Source organism: Glycine soja, chromosome 2 (assembly GCF_004193775.1).
Source record: "Glycine soja cultivar W05 chromosome 2, ASM419377v2, whole genome shotgun sequence".
Taxonomy (NCBI): Eukaryota; Viridiplantae; Streptophyta; class Magnoliopsida; order Fabales; family Fabaceae; genus Glycine; species Glycine soja.
The window spans coordinates 19,454,068-19,480,962 of record NC_041003.1 but is presented as its reverse complement, the minus strand read 5'-3'; the positions used below and the strand labels follow the sequence as shown (position 1 = coordinate 19,480,962).

General features: G+C 38.1%; 1 non-coding gene across 1 annotated transcript; it reads right to left on the bottom strand.

Annotated features, from left to right (window-relative positions):
• Positions 1–6,069: 6,069 nt before the first annotated feature.
• LOC114404668 lies at positions 6,070–6,176 on the bottom strand. The gene has a single exon (XR_003665102.1). It is a non-coding gene; the product is annotated as a small nucleolar RNA R71 (small nucleolar RNA).
• Positions 6,177–26,895: the final 20,719 nt, after the last annotated feature.

Genomic DNA, 26,895 nt, shown 5'->3' with positions numbered 1-26,895 from the left:
GCTGAAGGGAAGGGGTTCAACACCCTTAGCAAGCATATTTCGCTTAAAATTAGTGAAAAGGAGAATGAAGAAGAAAATCAAGGCCGAAGTGCTTCCGTAACACTTCCGTAATGTTTCCATGATCAATTCCGTGAACGTTCTTCGCTGTTCTTCATTCGTTATTCATCCGGTTAGTGCTTGCTTTTAAGGATTTGAATTTGATTTATGGACCCTTAGGGGTCCCCTTTATTGTTTGTGCATCTTCATCTCCATCTTCGATCATCGTTGATCTTTTTCTTTGTTTAAAGCGAGTTTTGATTGATTGTTCATACCATAATCTTGTTTAATCACCATTAAAATAAATTCAACAGATCGTTTGTGTTGTAATCTCACTTAATTATTGTTTAAATGAATTTCAACTAATCGTTTGTGTTGTGATCTCACTTAACCGCTGTTTAAATAAGTTTCGACCGATCGTTTGTGTTGTAAACTCTTTTCATCAATGTAAAATAAGTTTTGACCGATCATTAACGCCGCAAGTTATCTTAAAAAAAGAATTGAAGATTAATGAGTCAAAACCAAATAAAACCAACTCATAAACTTCTTCATTTCATAAAAAAAATCGAGAGATCGTTCAAAGGTCCAATTCCTTAACGTTTATATCCTTTCAAAATCAAGAGATCATTCAAAGGTCCAACGCCTTAACGTTTCTCTCCTTTCAAAATCAAGAGGTCGTTCAAAGGTCCAATGACTTAACAATTCTCTCTTTTCAAAAATCAAAAGATCATTTCAAGGTCCAACGCCTTAAACGAATTTTGTTTGCAACTAAAATCAATCTTTCAAAAAAATAAAAATGATTTAACCAATGTTCAGTTCTTAAAGAACTACGTAGGTATGATCTCCTCATCACAATTGAGGAATATGTAGGAAGGAGGGAAACACCCTTGTCAACCCCAAAAAAGAAAAAAACATAAAAGGAATAAAAGTAAAAAAACATAAAAATGGAAAAAGATAACATAAAAAGGGAAAATACATAGTTTTGAAGTCATAACTTCATACTCAATTAGAGGCTACCGTCCCTTGTGACGGGCACGTGGGGTGCTAATACCTTCCACGTGCATAAAAAACTCCTAAACCCTCATTTTCAAAATACACAGACCTTCAACCTTTTCCATTTTGGTTTTTCTGACGTTTTCCTTGAATAAACATTGATGGCGACTCCACACGTTTTCCTTCAATGGAAGATGCACCCATTTGGCCCATCCGAGAGGCCATTTCGCGCCCCCATTGAAGGGCAGGTTGTGATAGTTGGCGACTCCACTGGGGATTGTTAGAGAGTTAGGCCATTCAGTTAGTGTGCAATGTTTTTATCATGACTTCCCCTTTATTTATGTTCTATTTCCCTCTTATCATTTGTTTGTCCATATTTGCACATAAACTTTGCTATGTTGTCGTGTTCGGTGTATGTTTATCTATCGATTACATTCATAGTTAGAAATATTTTTTCTACACACGCATAACACCTACACATCGCACACGCATTGAGATATTAGGCCCTATACCCGGGTCTATGTGAGCCATAAGGAGTGAAGGTCAATATGTGGTCATGCTGGGTCTCTGACTCACTTGATGACAGTGAAGCCTCATCTAGTGTTTTCCTTTTTTAGTGATGCATTGTCGCTGATAGTCCCTATCGCCATAATGTATTACCTAAGAGGATGATATCTCTAGAAGCCAGTAAAGTTACATGAAATCACCCTTTGGAGTTTTCACTAGAAGGGGACTTTTGGATCTTTTCCATTAGATTCCTCAATTAGGGGGCACATAGCAAACTTACTCTGGCATATCCCTTGATTGCATCGTGCATCTCTTCATGGCATCGCAATGGACATATCATGCCTGCATTTTTCGTTTATCATATTCATGCATTGCATTTGCATAAATCACTGCATTACCACACATTTGCATTTAGCATGCTCTTTTGTTCCGATAACTGCATACATTCTATTTTCATCGTTTGCATGTCATGTTCACTCATGCATGACCCTTGCATTTTCCTCTACAAAAAAGGATGGCGGCGGGGGGGGGGGGGGGGGGGGGGGAACAAAACAAAAAAAATAGCAAAAACAAAAGAAGAACAAAAAGAAAGGCACAATGATGAATGAAAGTTTACGCCACATTCTTAGTTACATGTGTTGGGTACCATGATGATGGCTATAAACCAACCATGTTGGGATTATACACCCATCTCTCTTAATAAAAAGAGAGAAGAAAAAAATGATTGAAAATCATGTGAGCATGGTACCTAATGCATGGTTAAATAGGAAAATGGTGGTTCTTAGGGCATCTCATGTCAATCTCATAAGTGCATTTGCCATGCATAGCATAAATATGCCCGAGTCTTTCATCTCTATGAGATGTGGTTAAAGTATTGGCGATCAAAATTGCTATTCCTTGGACTATGGGGTTGAACCAAGCACATGTTTTTTAAGGAAAGGTTCATCAAGTCAAGGTCAAGTGTGGAAGTAACCAGCTTGTGAAAGTTGGGGCAAAAGATGGATCGAGTTACACCGTTTCTTTGTCTACTACCAACACATAATTGTGCCAATTTAAAAACATTAAGGATTGTTGACGTCCGTGTGTTCTTTCCAGTTTCACTTTGACAAGATGTGATGGAACATGTTGTTTTAATGAAAATCTAAAATGATTCAACCCTATGTCCTGCATAAAATTTGCAATACTTCGACGATGCATCAGTCACATACATTCATGCTTTTCATTGTTTGCATTGCTCATTGCATTCTTTCCTTGAAATCAGAATTGTAATCATTGTTATCAAAAGGAAAGAATGCGTTTTATGGCACCCATACCAAATGCATGCTAGAGCTAGAGTAATGGGTGAAATAGACGAGGTGCAAGAACAGATGAAGGTCGACATGGAGGCCTTGAAAGAGAAAATGGCCACAATGATGGAGGCCATGATGAGCATGAAGAAGATATTGGAGGCCAATGCGGCTGTAGCTGCCGCTACTAGCACCGTTGCTGAGGTGTACCCGACCCCTCCATCTAGCCCCAAGCAAATAAATCATCCTACCTCAGATATGATAGGTCAGGGAGGTAAAGAATTGGGAAGTACGGGCGGCCCCCATTTTGTGCAAGTTCAAAACAAGCATGCCTTCCCGCCATATGGCTTGCCTCCCAACTATACACCACCCAATGTGGCGCACACTTCCGATAAGAATGTCGATAACTCCACTCCCATACTCATTGAGAGCCAACAACCTCAATTTGATCATGCACATGTCTTTCAACCCATGGGGGAAACACATGAAATACCCACCACAACATAGCCGACTTTGAGCCTTGCCTCAGATACACCACTAAGGGGAAAGCAGTTGATGGTGTACCCCTGCCAAATATTTTGGAGGGCCCTCAATTTCGCCCGCAACCACAACCCTTGCATTTCGCGGCGGGGAGAGTCCCTCCTGCTATGGTAGAAAGAGGGATATTTAATCATATAGAGGAAAGGTTTAGGGCTATTGAAAGAGGCAAAGATCATGCTTTTGCTGACATGGCAGAGTTGTACAAATGTGCCATTATTTTCTCCTATTTCTTAACCCTTTTTGTACCATTTTAATTACTGATTAGTCTTAATTGTCAAATTAATTAGGCAGTTTTATTATTTGGGCCCATTCAGCTAATTTGATGTTTTTAATCTAATTTCAGGAATTAATGAAGCATTGGGCTTGAATCCAGAATTGGGATTGGAATTGAAGAGGGTAGACTATTTTATTCTACAAAATTTTATCTTATCTAGATATTATTTAGATTTGATCTCATCTAGATATTATTTCATCTAGATCTTATCTTATCTTATCTAGATTTGATTTTATTTTATTTATGGGCTTGGATTTAAAACAGATTTGTAAGCTTTGGGGCTGGAAAACTATATAACAACACCAAGGTTCTGGTTTAGCCCCTCTCTTCTCTTCTCTCTCTCCTATTTTCGTTTTTAGTTTTAGGTTTTTCTTCTTTTAGACACTTTTCTTCGTTTTGCAATTCTAGTTTTGACTTTTCATTTTAGCAATAAAATTTTGTTCTTCAATCTATAATTTCGTTCTCTATTGATTAATGGAAGGCTACGTCTCCAGCGTTGTTTTCTCTTGAGGATCAAGCACAGTTCTCTTTGAGATTTTATTATTAGTGTTAAATTTTGTTCAGTTTTTCCTCTTCACTAATTACTCAGAATTTGTTGCTATTAATTCATGCATGCTTAGTGCTTGATTAATTGTCTCTGCGCTTAATTTACGTTCATGCTTAATGATCTTTTATGATTAATTGGTGTATGTGTTGCTTAATCACATAATGGATGCCTTATGTTAAATTTCGCTTAGTAATTTAATTTAGGGTTGGATTAAGTGGTTCAACTTAAAGGATAAACTCTTGTAACCTAGGATAAGAAACTTTCTTGTGAATCAAGGGGAAGCAACGTGTTTTAATTCTGATATTTTCTAATTCACATCTATTCGTTGTTTAATTTACAAAAGCAAACAACCCCCCCCCCATTCGTTACTATTTTCCTACTATCTGTTATGAACATTTGGTGTATCATTACTCATTGGGAAACGACCTAGGATCACTTCCCAGTTATTACATTTTAATGTTTATTTGATTTGGGTACAACCTCGATCAAATTTGGTGCCATTGCTGGGGAGCAGTGTCCAAAGGTTCATAATAGCTAGTGATTCGTGTTTTATGTTTAGTTGTTTTATGCTTTCGTGTGCTGTGTTAGTGTTGTGTTCGTGTTGCGTTAAGTGTTGTTTAGTGTCTTGTAATTTTTTTTAGTGTGGTGTTTTGTTTTACTTTTTCTATTCAGCGCTTCCCCTATTTCAGTTTTTGTGTTTTGCTGTGAAAAGTGCTTTGCGACGGATTTAGTGACCACTTTTGTTGAACTGGAAAACAGGGTAGTAGTGGAAATCCCTTAGCGATGGATTTTAGAGACCACACTTGCTAATTAATTGGGATTTTTTGTTTTGGTAGCTATAGTTGTTATTTTTGGCTGAACTTTTTTGTACTCACTTCTTTTGATCCATATTTTTTGGGAAAAATAGCTGGAGCCCTTAGTTTGGTCAGATTTGAAAGTTCGAAAAAATTGGAAAATTTGAGTTTTGTCAAAACTTCAAACGGTCATAACTTTTGCTCCGGTTATCAGAATCGCTATTATTATATATGTATTTGGGGTAGAAAAATATTTCCCATGCCGTGGCAGCCCTCCATAGGTTGGCTGAGGTCTCCTTCTTCCAAAAATTGCGATTCTATCAAAAGTTTTTTATTTTCCAAGTATTATTCTCTTATTTTTCTTAACTTATCATTTTTAGCTTCTATAGTTAGACTTTGAATTTTCGTTTGAAATTTTTTGTGCTATCTTCTCATCATTTTATAAGGTTGCTCACAAAATTTCAAGTCATTTAGATATCATTTGAGGGTAGCTGGAGTTCAAACCTACACTGTTACTTGCATAAGAAGGCAACTAGTTGTGCATGCTGCGTATAGTGTATGACTAGAGGCAATCCATCTGACTTACAACCCTTTGATCCTGAGATAGATAGGACATTTCATAGATTAGTTAGACATCATTTAGTACCTTTTGAGCATCCTGAGCATTCTGTTATTGGTGATTTTGAGCATTATAGTTTTGAACATTCTGAGAACATGACACAGCCTCCACCCCGTGAGAGGACTCTAAGGGAAATGGCTGCACCTGATTTCACCTACGAAAGCTTGTGCATCCAATACCCTGATGAGGATGTCCCATATGTTCTTAAAACTGGACTGATCCATTTGCTTCCAAAGTTTCATGGCCTTGCAAGTGAAGACCCGCACAAACATCTGAAAGAATTCCATATTGTTTGCTCTACCATGAAACCCCCAGATGTCAAGGAGGATCACATATTTCTGAAGGCCTTTCCTCATTCTTTAGAGGGAGTGGCATAGGACTGGCTATATTACCTTGCTCCAAGGTCCATCACGAGCTGGGATGACCTCAAGAGAGTATTCTTAGAAAAAATTTTCTCTGCTTCCAGGACCACGACCATCAGAAAGGATATTTCAGGCATTAGAAAACTCAGTGGAGAGAGCTTATATGAATACTGGGAGAGATTTAAGAAACTATGTGCCAGTTGCCCTCACCACCAGATTTTTGAGCAGCTTCTCCTCCAATAATTTTATCATATGTCTGAATTTGATGCTGAGAGTGAATCTAAAATTGATATTAATTACATGTCTGGTGATGTTTTACCTCTTGAGATTGATTTTATAGAGTCAGATATAACTAACCATGTTTCAGGAAGTACACATACCTCTGACTTTCTTTTTGAGGTACAGGCTGAGAAACCATCTCTTTCTACCACTATCCAGCCACCCACACCAGAATTGAAGCCTCTGCCATCAAATTTAAAATATGCTTACTTGGATGATAGCAAAACTTTTCCAGTAATTATATCTACGTCCCTTGTTGACGAGCAAGAGGAGAAGCTGTTATCAATTCTCAAGAAGCATAAGAAGGCTATAGGCTGGACCCTGGCAGATATTCCCGGTATTAGTCCATCCACATGTATGCATCGAATAAATTTAGAGGATGGGGCTAAACCAGTAAGACAACCATACAGAAGACTCAACCCGGTGATTCTTGATGTAGTGAAGAAGGAGGTAACCAAGCTTTTGCAAGCTGGAATCATTTATCCTATCTCCCACAGCCAATGGGTGAGTCCTGTTCAGGTAGTCCCGAAGAAAACCGGCCTCACCGTGATAAAAAAATGAGAAGGAGGAGCTGATTCCTACTTGGGTGCAGAACAGTTGGAGAGTCTGCATTGACTATAGGAGGCTGAACCAGGTTACCAAAAAGGACCATTTTCCACTGCCATTCATTGACCAGATGCTTGAACGCCTGGCAGGTAAATCTCACTACTGTTTCCTTGATGGTTTTCTGGTTATATGCAAATCACTATTGCTCCTGAGGATCAGGAAAAGACCACATTCACCTGCCCCTTTGGCACTTTTGCCTATAGGAGGATGCCTTTCGGCCTGTGCAATGCCCCTGGTACCTTCCAGCGGTGCATGATCAGTATTTTCAGTGTTTTTTTAGAAAATTGCATAGAGGTGTTTATGGATGATTTCACTGTATATGGATACTCTTTTGATGTTTGTTTGGATAGTCTGGAAAAGGTTTTGAATAGACGCATTGAAACTAACCTTGTTCTAAATTTTGAAAAATGTCATTTTATGGTTGAGCAAGGTATAGTTTTAGGCCACATTATTTCCAATAAGGGCATTGAAGTAGATCCTGCAAAAATTTCTGTTATTTCACAATTGCCTTACCCCTCTTGCGTGTGTGAGGTGCGATCTTTTCTTGGTCATGTAGGATTCTACAGGCGCTTTATAAGAGATTTTAGCATGGTGGCCCTTCCACTATCCAATCTGCTGCAAAAGGAGGTGGAGTTTAATTTTGATGACCAGTGCAAAGAGGCTTTTCATTGCCTTAAAAGAGAACTGACTACCACCCCTATCATTCAGGCACCTGATTGGACAGTCCCATTTGAGCTAATGTGCGATGCATCCAATTACACATTGGGGGTTGTCCTTGCTCAAAAGATCTCCTTACTTCAGCTACTCTTCCTCACCCATGACTTAGGGAGTTTTTCTTTCCCTACCTCCTTCTTTACTTTTATTACATTTGTCTGATTCTATTTGATGGTTTAATTGCTTTTAATTGCGCTACATTGAGGACAATGTGTTGTTTAAGTATGTGGGGGGAGTGTTCTTTGGTTTTGGTTTTGCTAGTTTTGTTAATTTTCTTAGTTTTGTTGGGTTTCTAGTTTAATATTTTAGGTCAATTTTGTTTGCATGTACAACTTTGCATATTTTTCTTTGAATTATAGGATATGTTCAAGAAATGGGTAATTGTTTTGAAAATAAAAGTCTCTTGACATTTTGTGATTTGAAATCCTTGTTTTTCCTCTACATGTCATGATAGTTTTGAAAGCTCAATTTGAAAGTGATAAGTTTACCTTTGTGTGAATTTGAGCCATCCATCATCATAATCTTTTGGTGTGTTTTGCCCCATTGATTGCTTGCACAATAGCCTTGGCTTGATTCTTGTTGATGCTTCCTAATTCACATGCATATTTGGAAATGATTTAGGCAATTTTGTTCTTATAAGCCTCTAGCCAAATGGACCTACCTTGAATTGATTCCTTTGATAGCCCTTTTGAGCCTTGTTTCCCTTTCCTTGTTTTGAAGCTCACTACAAGCCTTAAATGAAAAACCATGATATCACCTTACCCTTAAGGAATTTTAGAGCTTTAGAATTGTTTTGGGAATAAGTGTGGGGGGGGGGGGGGGGGTTGTTGGATAACATGTTTTGTTGGCTATGCTTCATGATGTATTTTTGGGCCATACTGATGTACATTGTATATGGGTTAAATGTTGGACATGCTGCTGAATGATATGCTAGTTCTCAAATGCTAATGTTAAAAAAAATAAATAAATAAAAAATGATGAAAAAAAATTGCAAAAAAAAAAAATTCAAGTTGAATCAATTCGAAAAAAAAAAAGAAAAAGAAAAGCAATAAAGTTGAGTGAATAAGATCTTAAATGGAAAAAAAAATGATGAGACTCTTGGTTCTACTCTTTATGTTTAAATTTTATCTTTAGGTCTTCTTATTTTTTCTTAATATGCACTCACTCCCCATTGCTCCTCTATTCCTTTGGGATTTAGCTACTTATTCCATATTTTTCCCTACCTTGTCCTTGGCCCCATTACAACCTCAAATGACCTTTTGATCCTCATGTGCTTGTGTTTATAGGTTGATTGTCAACTTTAGAATCTTGCCAAGTTTATGTGGTGTTGGTTTTCATGGGTGCTTTGAGGGTAAATAGTAGCCTAGACACTTGAGAGATAAAGTGTATATCTTGTGAGGCTTTATCACTTTTCATTCTTGAGCTGATTAACTATTTTTCCATGATTGGGTTGCTTGGATGATTTTCACGAATGTCTAGACTCTTTGGATCTCTTCATGTTAGATGTTACCCATTCCTTTCATTCCTTGATGTTCATTGATAAATATGTAAATGATTTTTTTTTTTGTCTCTCTTTGATATCCTTGGATTTTGTTCTTTGTTTTATTTTGCCCAGGAGTGCAAAAGGCTAAGTATGGGGGGTTTTTATGTGGCATTATTTTCTCCTATTTCTTAACCCTTTTTGCACCATTTTAATTACTGATTAGTCTTAATTGTCAAATTAATTAGGCAGTTTTATTATTTGGGCGCATTCAGCTAATTTGATGTTTTTAATCTAATTTCAGGAATTAATGAAGCATTGGGCTTGAATCCAGATTTGGCCATGACTTGAAGAGGGCAGACTATTTTATTCTACAAAATTTTATCTTATCTAGACTTTATCTTATCTATATATTATTTAGATTTGATCTCATCTAGATATTATTTCATCTAGATCTTATCTTATCTTATCTTATCTAGTTTTGATTCTATTTTATTTATGGGCTTGGATTTAAAACAGATTTGTAAGCTTTGGGGCTGGAAAACTATATAACAGCACCAAGGTTCTACTTTAGCCCCTCTCTTCTCTTCTCTCTCTCCTGTTTTCGCTTTTAGTTTTAGGCTTTTCTTCTTTTAGACACTTTTTTTCGTTTTGCTATTCCAGTTTTGACTTTATGTTTTAGCAATGAAATTTTGTTCTTCAATCTATAATTTCGTTCTCTATTGATTAATGGAAGGCTAAGTGTCCAGTGTTGTTTTTTCTTGAGGATCAAGCACAGTCTCTTTGAGGTTCTATTATTACTGTTAAATTCTGTTCAGTTTTTCCTCTTCACTAATTACTCTGAATTTGTTGCTATTAATTCATGCATGCTTAGTGCTTGATTAATTGTCTTTGCGCTTAATTTACGTTCATGCTTAATGATCGTTTATGATTAATTGGTGTATGTGTTGCTTAATCACATAATGAATGCCTTATGTTAAATTTCGCTTAGTAATTTAATTTAGGGTTGGATTAAGTGGCTGAACTGATAAAGGATAAACTCTTGTAACCTAGGACAAGAGACTTGCTTGTGAATCAAGGGGAAGCATCATGTTTTTATTCTGATATTTTCTAATTCACATCTATTCGCTGTTTAATTTACAAAAGCAAACAACCCCCCCCCCCATTCGTTACTATTTTCCTACTATCTGTCATGAACATTTGGTGTATCATTGCTGGTTGGGAAACGACCTAGGATCAGTTCCTAGTTACTACATTTTAATGTTTATTTGATTTGGGTACGACCTCGATCATGTACCTAGTGTCGGACGTGGTCAACCCTCTGAAGTTCAAGGTGCCCGACATTGGTAAATACAAGGGAACAACTTGCCCCAAGAATCACCTAAAGGTGTACTACAGGAAAATGGGAGCATATTCGAAAGATGAAAAACTGTTGATTCATTTCTTCCAAGAAAGTCTTACTGGGGCAGCCGTCACCTGGTACACTAATCTAGAACCTTCCCGAGTCCATTCTTGGAAGGACCTAATGGTTGCCTTCATTTGGCAGTATCACTACAATTCTGATATGGTTCCAAATAGAATGCAGCTACAAAACATGTGGAAAAAGGAGCATGAATCTTTCAAAGAATATACCCAAAGGTGGAGGGATCTGGCAGCTCAAGTGGCATCCCCAATGAAGAAAAGGGAGATGATAACAATGATAGTAGACACATTACCAGTGTTCTACTATGAAAAGATGGTGGGTAACACACCTTCAAGCTTTGCTGATTTAGTTTTCGCCGGCGAAAGGATCGAAGTGGGTCTAAAAAGAGGGAAATTTGATCATCCTTCTTTGTGGATGAGAAAAATGGGGCAAATGGAGAGAATGAGAAAGAGGAGGGAACCCATGCTCGTGCTGCCATTCCTACATGGCCAAATTTTCCACCAACTCAACAGTACCAATACTCAGCCAATATCAGCCCTTCTCATTACCCGTCGCCCTATTAGCCAGGAACCCTAAATCAGCCACAAAGGCCACCCCTAAATCATCCAAAGCCAAAATCCACTCTTAACATAAACCAAGACACCGACAAGGGAGGGGATATTCCAGCGAAGAAGCTTGTAGAATTCACCCCAATTCCAGTGTCCTATGCTAACTTGCTCCCATATCTACTCGATAATTCAATGGTAGCCATAACCCCAACCAAGGTTCCTCAACCTCCATTTTTACGAGGATACGACTCGAATGCAACATGTGCTTACCATGGAGGAGCTTCGGGGCATTCCATTGAGCATTGTAGGACCCTGAAACATAAGGTGCAAGGTCTAATTGATGTTGGCTGGCTGAAATTTGAGGAGAATCGCTCGTGAATTCTGACATTGGCAAGCAACACTATGCATGGGCAATTTGAAGGTTGTTGTTAGATGTCTCTAATAACTCGTTAGGATTTTCAAGTTTATACCATTATTGTAAACCACAATTACAATGCTAATAATATGGATAAGTTTGACATCCTTGTCTCTCATCCTCTCACAATTACATCTTTGCTTATTTGACTTCCATTGGAATGTGAGTGTAAGTCATTGGGTTTGTTTTCTCAAGCGACTTGCACTCCTGAGTTTTGACTTCTAAGACTATTCAATCAGAAATTACTCATTCTACACGTTTGGTGAGGGTGCCATAAAATGACGAGTAAAAAAATTAAAAATAAAATGTTTGATTGACTGTATTTCAAAATTAAGAAGTACAAACATTCATGTTACCTCATTTTATCATTCCTAAAAGTTGTCTTTTTGGGAGAAAAGTGAGTTATCAAGAACAGGATTCATTTTACTTAATCTATTAATTGAAAATCCTACGAATGTTTCTCGTTCTTGAAAAATTCATTTTCAAGAATTTTCACAATTCCTTTCTTTTTTCCTTACTATAAGGTCACAACTAAAGACAACGATAGACACCTCAGAGCCCTACACTGGGGCAATGAGAGGCACCATGCATGAGCCGCAAGCGAACTTAGGGGCAGATCAAAATTTCTCACCCGGTAGGTTGAAAACCCGAAAAGGTGGCCTAAGCAAAAATTAGGGTTGAAAAAAATAATAAAAAAATAATAATAACAATTGGGGGCGTGTTATTAAGGTTTTGTCCCAAAATCCAAACTACAAAAAGGATCTAGTCAAGATTTGAAATGACACTTGGCCATGTTTCAATATCCCAAACACTAGTCTACCCTTTGCTAAATAGAAACCCTGAGTGGGAACCACCCCTAAACCAGCGAGAAGTGCAATGCAAAACAACACATGTATGAGGTTGGGCAACAATGAAAAAAATAAAAAATAAAAAATCTGCCAAAGGCGAGCAAAAAAGAGAGACAAAAGATCTCCAAATTCTACAAGAAAGGCACAAAAGTGCAATGTAAGATTAATGTACAAGACAAAAGGAGTAGAGCCCAACCCAAGAGTTGAAAGGAACAAAAAGTACGAGCAACGCTCTCAAGGTTCTTACTCAATATAACCCTTAAACACTCTTTGAGCCTCTAATCCTTTCTTTCCTAACCCTCTCACCCCTGACCACGTTACAAGCCCAAAAAAACCCATGTGGATCAAGAAATGACTAATTTTCTTTTAAGTTGGGATTCTGGAATGAAACCCGTGCACGCTTATGATTGTTTATATATATATATATATATATATATATATATATATATATATATATATATATATATATATATATATATATATATACCTAAAACAAACAAAAAAAGAGAATCCTCTGAGGTTCACACTTGCACATTTGAGAAGAGAACTCATTCAACCAAAAAAGCTCATGGGAAAAACCCAAAGACAGTTATGATAATAGGGTGTATCTGATGTTAGTCTCTCATGCAAACTCCTTTGGGATTTCGTTCGAATCCAAGGGTAGCCTTCACTAGATAAACTCTTTCAAGATCAACCCATGTCATCAAGTTTCTGTGGGGTCAATAGACCCTTGGCATCACTCTATGGCCTTAAACCAAAAAAAGTTTCACTTGGTCACATACCAAAGTGTGATGGTCCATTACCATCCTTCAACGGTGCGTGCAATCAGACCCAAAGCCATATATTTTCTTGCTGTGCAAAATAATCAAAGTTTTCAAAAAGAAAGGGGAAAACCCTAGGATCAATATTTCAATTGATGATTAAATGTCAAATGGCTCCATTGCCGTCACTCCAAATTTGTTAAGTGGCTGAATCAAATAGAACATATGCTCTAAGGGAATCCCCAAAGATATTTGCAAAAAGGGATAGGATGAGGTTGTATGAGTTATCACAACTTTAAAAAAAGGAACAATCAATCTGTGTTTTCCAGAAAAAGGAAAAAATCAAACCAAATCAAAATCACAAAAATAGGAAAGAATGACATGAACATTGTACAATTTTCCATTGCATTGTTGCATACAGAGCCTGCATTTACTGCATTTCAAGATAAAGGTTGCATGCATCTGCATCCCAAAAATCATGTTCATGTTAAGTGCATAGATGGGAGGCCCTCTCAAAGAGTCAACATCTTTCTTTCTCATAAGGTTAAAGCCATTTGGTACTTGTACCTATTGGTTCGTTTCATAAGACTCAAAGTCCTCACCTTAGAGGACTAAAAGTCCTTTCCTTTATAGGACTCAAATTCCTTTCCTTAGAGGACTCAAAGTCCTCTCCTTTATTGGACTCAAGGTCCTCGCCTTCAAAGGACTCAAAGTCCTCGCCTTAAAGGACTCAAGGTCGTTGCCTTCATAAGACTCAAAGTCCTCGCCTTCATAGGACTCAAAGTCCTCGCCTTAGAGGACTCAAAGTCCTCACCTTCATAGGACTCAAAGTCCTCGCTTTCCTTAGACTCAAAGTCCTCGCCTTTAGAGGACTCAAAGTCCTCACCTTCATAGGACTCAAAGTCCCCTGTCATTTATGCTTAAACGAGACTAGTTTAGTCTCCCTTCGCTATCCAGAGACAATCAAGTCCGATGGCACGCAGAGGCAAATATGGTCAGCTGCTCTTATTTCAATCGACCGAGACTACTTTAGTCTCCCTTTGCTATTCAGAGACAATCAAGTTCAAAGGCACGCAGAGACAAATATGGTCATTTGCTCTTTTTTCTATTGACCGATACTACTTTAGTCTCTCTTTCGTCTACCAGAGGAGGGCAAGCCTGTTGACACGCAGAGACAAATATGGTCATCTGCTCCTTTGGTCAAAGACTCATTTTCTATCGACCGAGACTACTTTAGTCTCCCATTCGTCATCCAGAGACAAGCAAGTTCAATGGCATGCGAAGACCGTCATGGTCACTCGCTTTCGTTGTTCCGAGACTATCAAAGTTCCCTTTGCTATCCAAAGACAATTGAGTCTGATGGTGTCGCAACCTGCCCTTCGGCAGGGGCGTGCGAAAAGGCCTCTTGAATGGGCCTAAGGAGCGTCTTCCATTGAAGGAAAAAGAGTGGAGTCGCCACCAACGTTTATTCGAGGAAAACGTTGTTTTTATCTTTTTTGAAAGATTAATTTAAATTGCGAACAAAATTCATTTTAAGGCACTGGACCTTGAAACGATCTTTCAATTTTTGAAAAGAGGAGAAAGAGTCATTAAGGCTCTGGACCTTGAGACGATCTTCTCGAGTTTGAAAGGAAGAGAATCATTAAGGTGTTGGACCTTGAAACGACCTCTTGATTTTTGAAAGGGCAGAATCGTTTAAGGCGTTGGACCTTGAAACGACCTCTTGATTTTTTTGAAAGGGGAGAATCATGTAAGCCGTTGGACCTTGAAAATATCTCTTGACTTTTTGATGAAATGAAGAAGTTTATGAGTTGGTTTTATTTGGTTTTGGCTCATTAATCTTCAATCCCTTTTTATGATAACTTGCGGCTTTAATGACCGATTAAAACTTATTTTGCGTTGATGAAAAGAGTTTACAACACAAACGATCGGTCAAAACTTGTTTAAACAGTGGTTAAGTGAGATTACAACACAAAGGATCAATTGAAATACATTTAAACGATGATTAAGTGAGATTACAACACAAACAATCGGTTGAATTTTATTTTATGGTGATTAAACGAGATTACTACATGAACGATCGGTTGAAATTCTCTTTATGCAAAGAAAAAAATCACTAATGATCGAAGAAGGAGATGGAGATGCATAAACAATAAAGGGGACCACTAAGGGTCCATAAATCAAATTCAAATCCTTAAATGACCGAAGAACGATGAACGACCAAAGAACAAACGATGAACAGTGTAGGAATCGATCATAGATGCGATTCGGAAGTGTTTTGGCCTTGTTTTCTCTTCTTTCTTCTTCCTCTCACTAATTTTAAGTGAAATATGTTTGCCAAGGGAGCTGAACCCTTTCTCCTCAGCCTCCCATGCCTATTTATAGCAAAATAGGGGCAGGAGCTTGCCGCCCAACTAGCCTAGGCAAGCTGGTAGCTTACTCTAGAAGAAACTTGCTCACTCCGACGAGCTGGTTGCTTCTCCCCTATGTCAACTAGTGGGCCCAGGGGCTGAGGAATGTCCAAAAATGGACCATTTTGCCCCTATCTTGAGTTTCTTGCTCATTTCCTTTTGAAACGTCGTGAAACCCTACGGATTGCGCAGAGATTGCTGTTGAGCAGCTCAACTCGGCTGGAAAAAATCCCCATGTTGACAAAATTTCCCTCATTTTTATTATCTTGCTCATTCCTTTCCGTAACGTCGCAAAACCCTACGGATTGCACAACAATTGATGTTAAGCAGCTCAACTTGATCGATAAAAATCCACATGTGGACAAATAGTTGTCCCCAGACGAAATTAGGCTATGATAGATGGCATGCAAAGACAAAATATAGTCATCTGCCCCTTTTGTCGAAGACTTTCATGTCTTTCGACGGAGATTATTTCAGTCTCCCTTTGTCATCTAGAGACAATCGAGTCCGATTAGAGGCTGCCGTCCCTGGTGACAGGCGCGTGGGGTGCTAATAACTTCCCCGTGCGTAAACAACTCCCGAACCCTCATTTTCAAAATACACAGACCTTCGACCTTTTCCACTTTGGTTTTTCCGATGTTTTCCTTGAATAATCATTGGTAGCGACTCCACACGTTTTCCTTCAATGGAAGACGCACCCATTTGGCCCATCCAAGAGGCCTTTTCGTGCCCTCGCCGGAGGGCAGGTTGCGACAAGATTCAATACAATGATTAATATAGATTGTTTTGATTAATTGTTGTAGTGAATCTTGAATTGTCTATTTGGACAGTTTGGGAAGACTCATTTTTTTATAAGATTCACACATATAACTTAACTCTATTTTCTTAAATTTGATGAATCGTTGTAGTGCATTTTGTTTTGTTCTCTGGGTGCATACTTGATTATGGTGGAGTTCATACCACCACTTTCATGTCATGTGCTTGGAGATCAATGTGAAGTGCTGCCGAAATTTAGTCAAATCTAAGTAAAGAGACTTAACCTATACGTATGAATCTACCATAAAAAAATTTCTTCCTTGATGGGATAGAGCCACACCTTTAATGAAAAAATAGAGGTTTTCATGCATGAAATAATTTTGTGAGTATCAGAGAGTTATTAAATGGATCGAAGTTGGATGAATGCAAGTTGCATGAGCCCTGCATATGACAAATGGAATAGTTCTCGGAATTTTCCTTGAAAAGAACTTGACCAGATGAGGATGACAAATATTTTTGTCCTTGTATTAATAGTTTGAATGGAAGACGGCAAGTAGTAGACAACATATGGGAACATCTTCTCTATGATGGGATTAAGAAGAATCATACAACATGGATATTGTCATACCCTAATTTCATCCAGGGACAATTTTTTTATCAACATGCGGATTTTCGCCGATCAAGTTGAGCTGCTTAACATCAATTGTTGCACAATCCGTAGGGTTTCGTGACGTTACGGAAAGAAATGAGCAAGATACTCATAATGGGGGCAATTTTTTTGTCAACATGGGGATTTTTTCTAGCCGATTTGAGCTGCTTAACAGCGATCACTACGCAATCCGTAGGGTTTCACGACGTTTCGGAAGGAAATGGGCAAGAAACTCAAGATAGGGGAAAATGGTCCATTCTGGAACATTCCTCAGCCCCTAGGCCCACCTGGGCTTAATAGATGACTTAGGAGGGAAACAACCAGCTCGTCTGGGCAAGCAACTTGCTTCTGGAGTAAGCCACCAGCTTGCCTGGGCGAGTTGGGCAGCAAGCTCCTCCCCCTATTTTGCTATAAATAGGCGTGGGAGGCTGAAAGGAAGAGATTCAACACCCTTAGTGAGCATATTTCACTGAAATTGGTGAGAAGAAGGAGAAAAAAGAAGAAAAGTCAAGGCCGAGGCGCTTCCGTGAAACCCTGAGTGGGAACCACTGCTAAACCAGCAGGAAGAGCAATGCAAACTACACATGCATGAAGTTGGGCAACAAAGAAAAAGAAAATAAATCCGCCAAAGGCGAGTGAAAAAAAAAGAGAGACAAAAGATCCCCAAATTCTGCAAGAAAGGCGCAAAAGTGCAATGAAAGATTAATGTACAAGACAAAAGGAGTAAAGCCCAACTCAAAAGTTGAAGTGAACAAAAGGTACAAGCAAGACGCTCTTGAGGTTCTTACTCAATATAACCCTCAAACACTCTTTGAGCCCGTCTAATCCTTTCTTTCATAAGCCCTCTTACCCCTGACCACATTACAAGCCCAATAAAGCCCATGTGGATCAAGGAATGACTAATTTGCATTTAAGTTAGGATTCTAGAATGGAATCGGCACACACTTGTGATTGTTAAAAAAATATAAATAAATAAAGAAAAACCCCTGAGGTTCGGACTAGCACATTTGATAAGAAAACTCATTTGACCAAGAGCTCGTGGAAAATGCTCGAAACCAATTTTGATAGTAGGGTACATTTGATGTTAGTCTCTCATGCAAACTCTTTGGGATTTCTTTCGAACTCAAGGGTAACTTTGTTAAATAAATTATTTCATGGTTAGCCCATGTCATCAAGTTTCAATGGGATCAACAGACCCATGGCATCATTGTATGGCCTTAAATCAAGAAAGTTTCACTTGGTCATATACCAAAGTCTAACAATCCATTGCCATCCTTCAGTGGTGCATGCGATTGGTCCCAAAGCCTTTTCTTGCTGTGCAGAATGATCGAAGTTTTTAAAAAGAAAGGGTTGGATCAACATTTCAATTGATTGATTAAATTTCAAAAGGCTCTATTTCAATTGATTGATTAAATCAAACAAAACATACACTTTGAGGAAGTCCCCAAAGAGATCTGCAAAAAGATAGGGTGAGGTTGCATGAGTTATGACATCTTTCAAAAGAAAAAGGGGGATAGTTAATCCGTGTTTTCCACAAAAAAGGAAGCGAAAAAAAAAGAATCAAAATCACAAAAATAGGAAAGAATGTCATGAACATTGTACAAATTTCCATTGCATTGCATTATTGCATACAAAACCTACATTTACTGCATTTCAAGACAAAGGTTGCATGCATTTGCATCCCAAAACTCATGTTCATATTAAATGCATAGATTTCTCCTTAAAGATGAGAAGCCCTCTCAAAGAGTCAATCTCTTGCTTTCTCATAAGGTTGAGCCCTTTGGTACTAGTACCCATTGGCTTGTTTCGTAGGACTCAACGTCCTTTGCTTTATGCTTTCATAGGGCTCAAAGTCCTCTATCTTTGCTTTCGTACGACACAAATTCCTCACTTGATCTTTTGTAGGACTCAAATACCTCGCTTGATCTTTCATAGGGCTCAAAGTCCTCGCCATGAGAGGACTCAAAGTTCTTGCCTTTAGAGGGCTCAAAGTCCTTACCATCAAAGGACTCAAAGTTATTGCCTTCAGAGGATGCAAAGTTCTCGCCTTTAGAGAATTCAAAGTTCTCGCCTTCAGAGGACTCAAAGTCCTCACCTTTACAGGGCTCAAAGTCCTCATCTTAGAGGACTCAAAGTCCTCGCCTTCAGAGGACTCAAAGACCTCGCCTTTAGAGGGCTCAAAGTCCTCGCCTTTAGAGAACTCAAAGTCCTCGCCATTATAGGACTCAAAGTCCTCACTTTATCTTTTATAGGACTCAAAGTCCTCACTTTATCTTTTATAGGACTCAAAGTCCTCACTTTATCTTTCATAGGACTCAACTTGTCTTTATCTTTCACAGGACTCAAAGTCCTCGCTTTTGTCCTTTATAGGACTCAAAGTCTTCTTTCTTTATGCTTTCATAGGACTCAAAGTCCTCTGTCATTTACTTTTCCGAGACTACTTTAGTCTCCCCTTCGTCAACCAGAGGCAAGCAAGCCCGTTGACACGCAGAGACAAATAAGGTCATCTGCTCTCTTTTGTCAAAGACTCAATGTCTATCGACCGAGACTACTTTAGTCTCCATTTGCTATCCAGAGACAATCAAGTCCAATGGCATGCAGAGGCTGAATAAAGTCATTTGCTCCTTTTCAAAGACCTCAGTGTCTTTCGAATGACACTATTGTCGTCTCCATTTCATCATCCAGAGACAATCAAGTCTGATGGCACGCAGAGACAAATCATGGTCATCCGCACACCTTTGCTATCTAGAGACAAGCAAGTCCAATGGCACTCGAAGACAAATTATGGTCATCCGCACCCTTTTCGCCATCCAGAGACAATCAAGTCTGATGGCACGCAGAGACAAATTATGGTCATCTACACTCTTTTTGCCATCCAGAGACAATCAAGTCCGATGGCACACGGAGACAAATTATGGTCATCTGCACCCTTTTCGCTATCCATAGACAAGCAAGTCTGATGGCATGCGGAGACCATCATGGTCATTCTCTCTTGTTGTTTTCAAGACTATTTTAGTCTCCTTTGCCATCCAGAGACGATCAAGTCCGATGTTGTTGATGGAAGCTTGCTGGAGAAGCTTTTATGGAGGCTGGATCTTTGAGCCTTACTAAGGTCCTTCAATGGTGATTTTCAACCATGGAGTTGCAGCGGAAGATAAAGGAGAAGAGGTGAGAGGAGGTGTCATTCACTAGGAAATATGCCATGGAAGAAGGAGCTTCAGCACCAAGAGAGTATCTTGGATAAGAAGCTTAGAAAAGAAGCTTCAATGGAGGAAGAGAATGAGAGAGAGAGGGGGGCACGAAATTGAAGGAGAAAAAGAGGGAGAGAAGTTAAACTTTGAAGCTTCCTTGAGAAGCTTCCTTGAGAAGTTACACATGTTTCTATTTATAGCCTAGGTCACTAACTAAATGAAAGCTTCCTTGAGAAGCTTCCTTGAGAAACTTCCTTGAGAAGCTTTCTGGAGAAGCTTCCATGAGAAGCAATAGCTTAACTACACACACCCCTCTAATAGCTAAGCTCACCTCCTTGAAAAGCTTCCTTGAGAAACTTCCTTGACAGGGTTCCTTGAGAAGCTAAAGCTTAGCTACATACACCCCTCTAATAGCGAAGCTTACCCCCATGCCAAATTACATGAAAACACAAAAAAGTCCCTACTACAAAGACTACTCAAAATGCCCTGAAATACAAGGCTAAAACCCTATACTACTAGGATGGCCAAAATACAAGGCCTCAAAGAAGGAAAACATATTCTAATATTTACAAAGACAAGTGGACCCAACCTTGGGCCATGGGCTTAGAACTCTACCTTAGGGTTCATGAGAACCCTAGGGCCTTCTTCAGCAGCTCTGGCCCAATCTTCATGGAATCTTCTATCCAATGCCCTTGGGAGGTAGGATTGCATCATCCCCTCCCCCTTGAAAAGGATTTGACCTCAAATTAAGATGTTCTTGAAACTCTAGGCTTATTTCCTCAACACCTATAAAAAGAATAAAAATATATATATTCATGGTGTTAGGTATGTTAGAGTAGGATAAGGTCTAAAATTCCCTTTCCTAGGCATCTTCCCATGAAAGATCGTGGTTCCTCACCAACTCAATGAGTGGTGCTACAAGTATAGAAAAATATGGGACAAACCTTTTGTAAAAGTTTGTTAAGTCATGGAAGCCTCAAATTTCCCTTAAACTTGGTGGAGAGGGCCACTCAAGAATGACCTTTATTCTCTTAGGGTCCGTGAGAACCCCTTAATCACTATTTAAAAATTAAGGAAAGTAATGCAATAAAACATACCTTTTTTGGATTTTCATGTTGATTATTCCTACAAAAAAGTACCACAAACCTAAGGTGTCCCATATGAGCACCTAGGTTTGTATTGAAACCAAAAATAAGAACAAACCTACCTAAAGAGTCCCTATGTACACGAATCATGAAGATGTTAGGTGCATGAGTATTTTACAAAAGAGGGTTGCACCACTCAACACAATCATCATACCACCTATTTTAGGGATTTGGTGCCTAATAATACCTATTTTAGGCACCAACAAAGTATAAGGATTTAAGCTCTTGCGGACCAAACCCTCATCCAACAACTCCTTTACTTGAGGAATAACCTCAAGCCCAAGAGGTGTAACAGTGCTAACAAGTGTCTTTTTACAAAGGAGAAGATGTGGAGGTTGTCTAAGAGGGAAAGTTTCTTCAATGTCTGTCTTTATTGCAAAATGACTTTCCTTCTTAGCTAACCTCTTGGAGGAGACATTAAAGGTTGTCTTGCTTCTTGGGGATAGATTTCTTCTCTTTCATTGGAGGAAGGTGAAGTAGTAGCCTCATCTTGGCTACTATAAATGTTTTGGCCCCTCACGATCATGGTTTTCTTGGTGGGGCATTGAGAAGTAATGTGTCCTCTTCCAAGACATTTAAAGCACTTTATTGAGTTAGTCTTCTCTTGCATACTAGCCTTAAGGGGTTGCTTTTCTATTGTCTCACCCTTATCATCATTGGGCATAGATGGTGCTGCCCCTAAGATGCCTTGACCTTGGTCTTTCTTTGGATAAGAGTGAGAGCCATAATATTTTGAACTAGACTTCCTTTTAAGTTGTTGCTCTACCCTTATTTCCCAATCTAAGTAAGCCTCTACATTGTCCTTCCCATGGAAGTATGGGAGGTTAATGTTAGCCTCTTGAGGCTTTCGCTCCTTTTCTCTCCTATGGGAGTGAGGTCTAAGATGTGACCTATGCCTTCCTTCATAATAGTCACAAAGTTCTTCACTTAGGCTCTTCCAATAGTCATGACTACTATAGGAGGCATGTTTTTCTTTTCTTAACTCTTTTAGTATTTTCCTTCTTTCTTCTTCCCTTATTTGTTCCCTATCATCTTTATACCTCTCATTTCCTTCCTCTTTTCTTTCTAGTTTTTCTTTCCATAACTTGAAGGAACTCAACTTATCAAATATTCTAGACAGAGGGTCCTTGTGGCTAGTACCCTCACCATTAACACTAGATGAATGATGACTTATGTTGGTTCCTAAGTTGTGGTTCTTTCTTGTTGGGGTTTTGCAAAAGGTAAAAGCTAGGGTTCAAAAGAACTCAAGATAAGCGTGATAAGCAAGAAGAAAGTATTATGCAATAACAAGATAAACTAGGTGGGACTTGTAAAGAAAATAAGCTATGAAGGTAAGCAAGAAAATAAAGTGCAAGAAATGTAAATTAGGTAGATCCTAAGAGTGTTCGGATGACCTCATTTAAGGTTCCCAACAAAACACTCACTATCCTAAGGGAAAATTGCTTAAAATTATTACACACAAATGGAAATAGGGTGACCTATTGGAGGCTCCCAACTTACTCCCAATGAAAGGCCTTTTTGTTACAAAATTTGAAAGCAAAGCAAATTGCCAATTACAAAATTACAAAAAAAAAATCCTCAATTTTGGTGGCTATTCTCTCTTTGGTGTTTTAGTCAATTTGGAGTGTTGCTTAGTCCAATAGCTCTTAAGGTGGTTGGCCCCTTGCTTCTTGACTCAAATTCTCCAATTGATGACACCAATCCTCTTTTCCAATTCCCTATGTGGGAACTCACAAACAAGGAAACAAAGAGACAAGCAATAACCAAAGACCAAAAATGAAATGAAAGCTAAACCGATATAGTTTTAACAAGACAAATTTTCAATGATTATTCCACAATTAAAGTAATGAAAAGCACATGAAAGCAAGTATTGTTGGATCAAGTGGCCTTAGAATAATTAAGAAGGGGGGTTGAATTAATTATCACTAGACCTTTACTAATTAAAAAATTGCCCTTCTTAGGCTTTTACTATGTTGTTAAGAAAATAAAGAATAGAAAAGAAACTTAACCAAAAGTAAAAGCAAGAATTAAAGTGCACAATGGAAATTAAAAGAGTAGGGAAGAAGGAGACAAACACACAAGAGTTTTATATTGGTTCGGCAACAACTCGTGCCTACATCCAGTCCCCAAGTGACCTGCGGTCCTTGAGATTTCTTTTCAACCTTGTAAAAATCCTTTTACAAGCAAATATCCACAAGGGATGTACCCTCCCTTGTTCTCTTTGAACAACCCAGTGGATGTACCCCCCACTAGAACTGATCCACAATAGATGCACCCTCTCTTGTTCTCAGTCAACAACCCAAGTACCCTCTACTTGTACCACAAAGGATGTACCTTCCAATGTGTTAAGACAAAGTTCTCAGGCAGTTAGTCCTTTGAAACTTTGTGAATGGGGAAACAAAAGAATTCTCAGGTGGTTAGTCCTTTGAAATCTTTTGATTATGGGAAAGGGAAGAATCAAAAGAATTCTCAGACTGTGTCGTTTCGAATTCTTTGACATGGGAGAAGGGAGACACAAAAGAATTCAGGAGGTTAGTCCTTGGTTCTTTTAGAAAAGGGAGAAGAGAGACACAAAAAGAATTCAGGCGATTAGTCCTTGGCAAATTCTTTTTGGCAAAGGGAGAAGGGAATGAAAAAGATGAATAGCACAAGTTTTGTTTTCAAGGTTTGGAAAACCTGAAAACTTAAGAAAGCTTTTGCAAAGGAAGAGGAAGAAGAAATTCAAGAGGATGTTCAAAGAGATTCAAAGTATATAAAAGATTGTAATCAATTGTCTTGAAAATGCAAGTTAAGGACTTGCTTTTATAGACTCTTCATGTCTGGTCAAGAAAACCATTAAAAGAGTTATAACCTTTAGAAAAACTTAAAAACCATTTGGAAAAGTTACAACTTTTAGAAAAACTTGAAAACTATTGGAAGAGTTACATCTTTTGATTTTGTTCAGAAACTATCACTGGTAATCGATTACCAAATCAGTGTAATCAATTACACAAAGCTTTTTTGTGAAAGGATGTGACTCTTCACATTTGAATTTGAATTTCAACGTTCAAACACACTGGTAATCGATTACCAAATCCTTGTAATCGATTACAACATTTTGAAATCAATTGGAACGTTGTAAATTCAGTTGAAAACTTTTTGAAAACCATTTTGCTACTAGTAATCGATTACAATAATCTGGTAATCGATTATCAGAGAGTAAAAACTCTTTGGCAAAAGGTTTTAGGAAAAATTCATGTGCTACTCATTTTTGGAAAAAAAACTTTTTAATACTTATCTTGATTGAGTCTTCTCTTGATTCTTGAATCTTGATCTTGATTCTTGGAACTTGAATCTTGAAACTTGATTCTTGATTCTTGAAATCAAATTTCCTTTTGAACCTTGAAGTGTTCTTGATTCAATCTTGAACTCATTCTTTGATTCTTGAAGTCATCATCTTTGTTAACATGAAGTGTTCTTGACTTTTAAGCTTTTTGTAATCATCTTTGTTATCATCAAAACTCCTTGAATCAATCTTGATTCATCATGAAGCTTGCTTCTACAAGTATGACTCAAAGAGAAACCTGGAATGGCTCTATAGTAGAGTAAAAAAGACTGAAAAAAAGACTCAAGAAACCTCTAGTTTTGGCACTTGCTTTCACACTACTTTTCAATTGAAATTTCAGAACTATGATTGGTCTAAAATAGGCACTTATTATAGAAAACATTTTGAGCCAAAATAACAACCACAGTTCCCTTTCACTTTTTTTCGCTGGACACTGATTTTCCTGCAAAGTTATATGATTTTTCTTATTTTTTTCATTTTATCCAAATCACTTGGTTCTTTTTTTCTAAATTTTTTCCATATTTCTAGAAAATTTGGTAAAAATTTGAGCTCAAAATTCGCAATGACCAATTCGCAGTAAGGTTTACAAGTTCCTATGTTCAAGCTGCCAGCACCAGCAATTTCAGACTTCGGATTTTTTAAGTATGGTATATTGATTGCCTTAGGCTTACTTTCAACCTTCCTATGTATGTTGAACTCACTAGGCTTGTTTACCACAGTTTTAGGAGTTCAATATTCACTTAGGATCAAAATTTCAGCCAGCAATTCAATAACCAAAGCTCAAATTCACAATAGACACAATCATAAGGAAACCTAAAAGTTCAAGAAAAGGTTCACAATCAAAGACTCTCTAAGAATTTAGCATGAACATGTTAAGGACTAATCAACATGCAAGATTTGACTCAAATCAACTAATAAGCTAAAAGAATTTCTTACACTCATGAACAAATGAGTTAGACAAAGAAACAAGAAAAATAAAATTCAGCACAACATAAGGAATCTTATGTGACAAGTTTCATGACTAGACATGACTTCTATGACAAAACTACAATAGGTGAACAAGTCACTCTATATTTTTGAGGTTTTCTTCTACTTTAATGTTTTTGTAAGATTTTATGGTTTAGGTTTCAGCCACAAAAAATACCAAAACAAAAATCTAAGGAACCTAAATTCAACACAATTCATGGTTCAAGAACAAGAACAAGAAATTTGAACCATAGAAAATCAAATCTAGCTTCTATAGCAAGTTTAATCGGTGGAAATTCTAAAGAATCATGTTAACGACATTTAGCACAAGACATGTGAAGAGATACATGGAAAAAAATGAAGAAACAACAATGGAGGAGAAAGTAAAGTTGAAAAGTAATGGAGGTTTAAGGAGCACCTACTTAAAGCTATTGTGCTCTAATACCACTTGATGAAAGCTTGTTTTAGAAGCTTCTATGGAGGCTGGATCTTTGAACTTCACTAAGGTACTTCAATGGTGATTTTCAACCATGGAGTTGCAGCGGAAGATAAAGGAGAAGAGGTGAGAGGAGGCACCATCCACTAGGGAATAAGCCATGGAAGGAGGAGCTTCACCACCAAGAGAGTGCCTCGGATAAGAAGCTTAGAGAGGAAGCTTCAACGGAGGAAGAGAATGAAAGAGAGAGAAGGGCGCATGAAATTGAAGGAGAAAAAGAGGGAGAGAAGTTTGACACTCATCAAAGTTATGACAAGTGTTACACATGTTTCTATTTACAGCCTAGATCACTAACTAAATGAAAGCTTCCTTGAGAAGTTTTCTAGAGAAGCTTCCTTGAGAAGCTAGAGGTTAGCTACACACACCCCTCTAATAGTTATGCTCACCTCCTTGAGAAGTTTCCTTGAGAAACTTCGTTGAGAAGCTTTCTTGAGAAGCTAGAGCTCACCTTCTTGAGATGAGAAGCTAGAGCTTAGCTACACATACCCCTCTAATATCTAAGCTCACCCCCATGCCAAAATACATGAAATTACAAAAAAAAGTCTCTACTACAAAGACTACTCAAAATGCCCTGAAATACTAGGCTAAAACCCTATACTACTAGAATAGCCAAAATACAAGGCCCCAAAGAAGGAAAACATATTCTAGTATTTACAAAGACAAGTGGACCCAACCTTGGCCCATGGGCTCAGAAATCTACCCTGAGGTTCGTGAGAACCCTAGGGCCTTCTTTAGTAGCTTTGGCCCAATCTTCTTGGAATCTTCTATCCAATGCCCTTGGGGGATAGGATTGCATCATTTGTCGCCTGGTTTTGTTCCTTGCACAATAAGACTGACTACTACTTGAAAGGAATGGTTAACAGGTCAGTTCTAATTTGTAACACACTTACTTTATTGTTTACGCCCCTAGGAATAATACTTGTT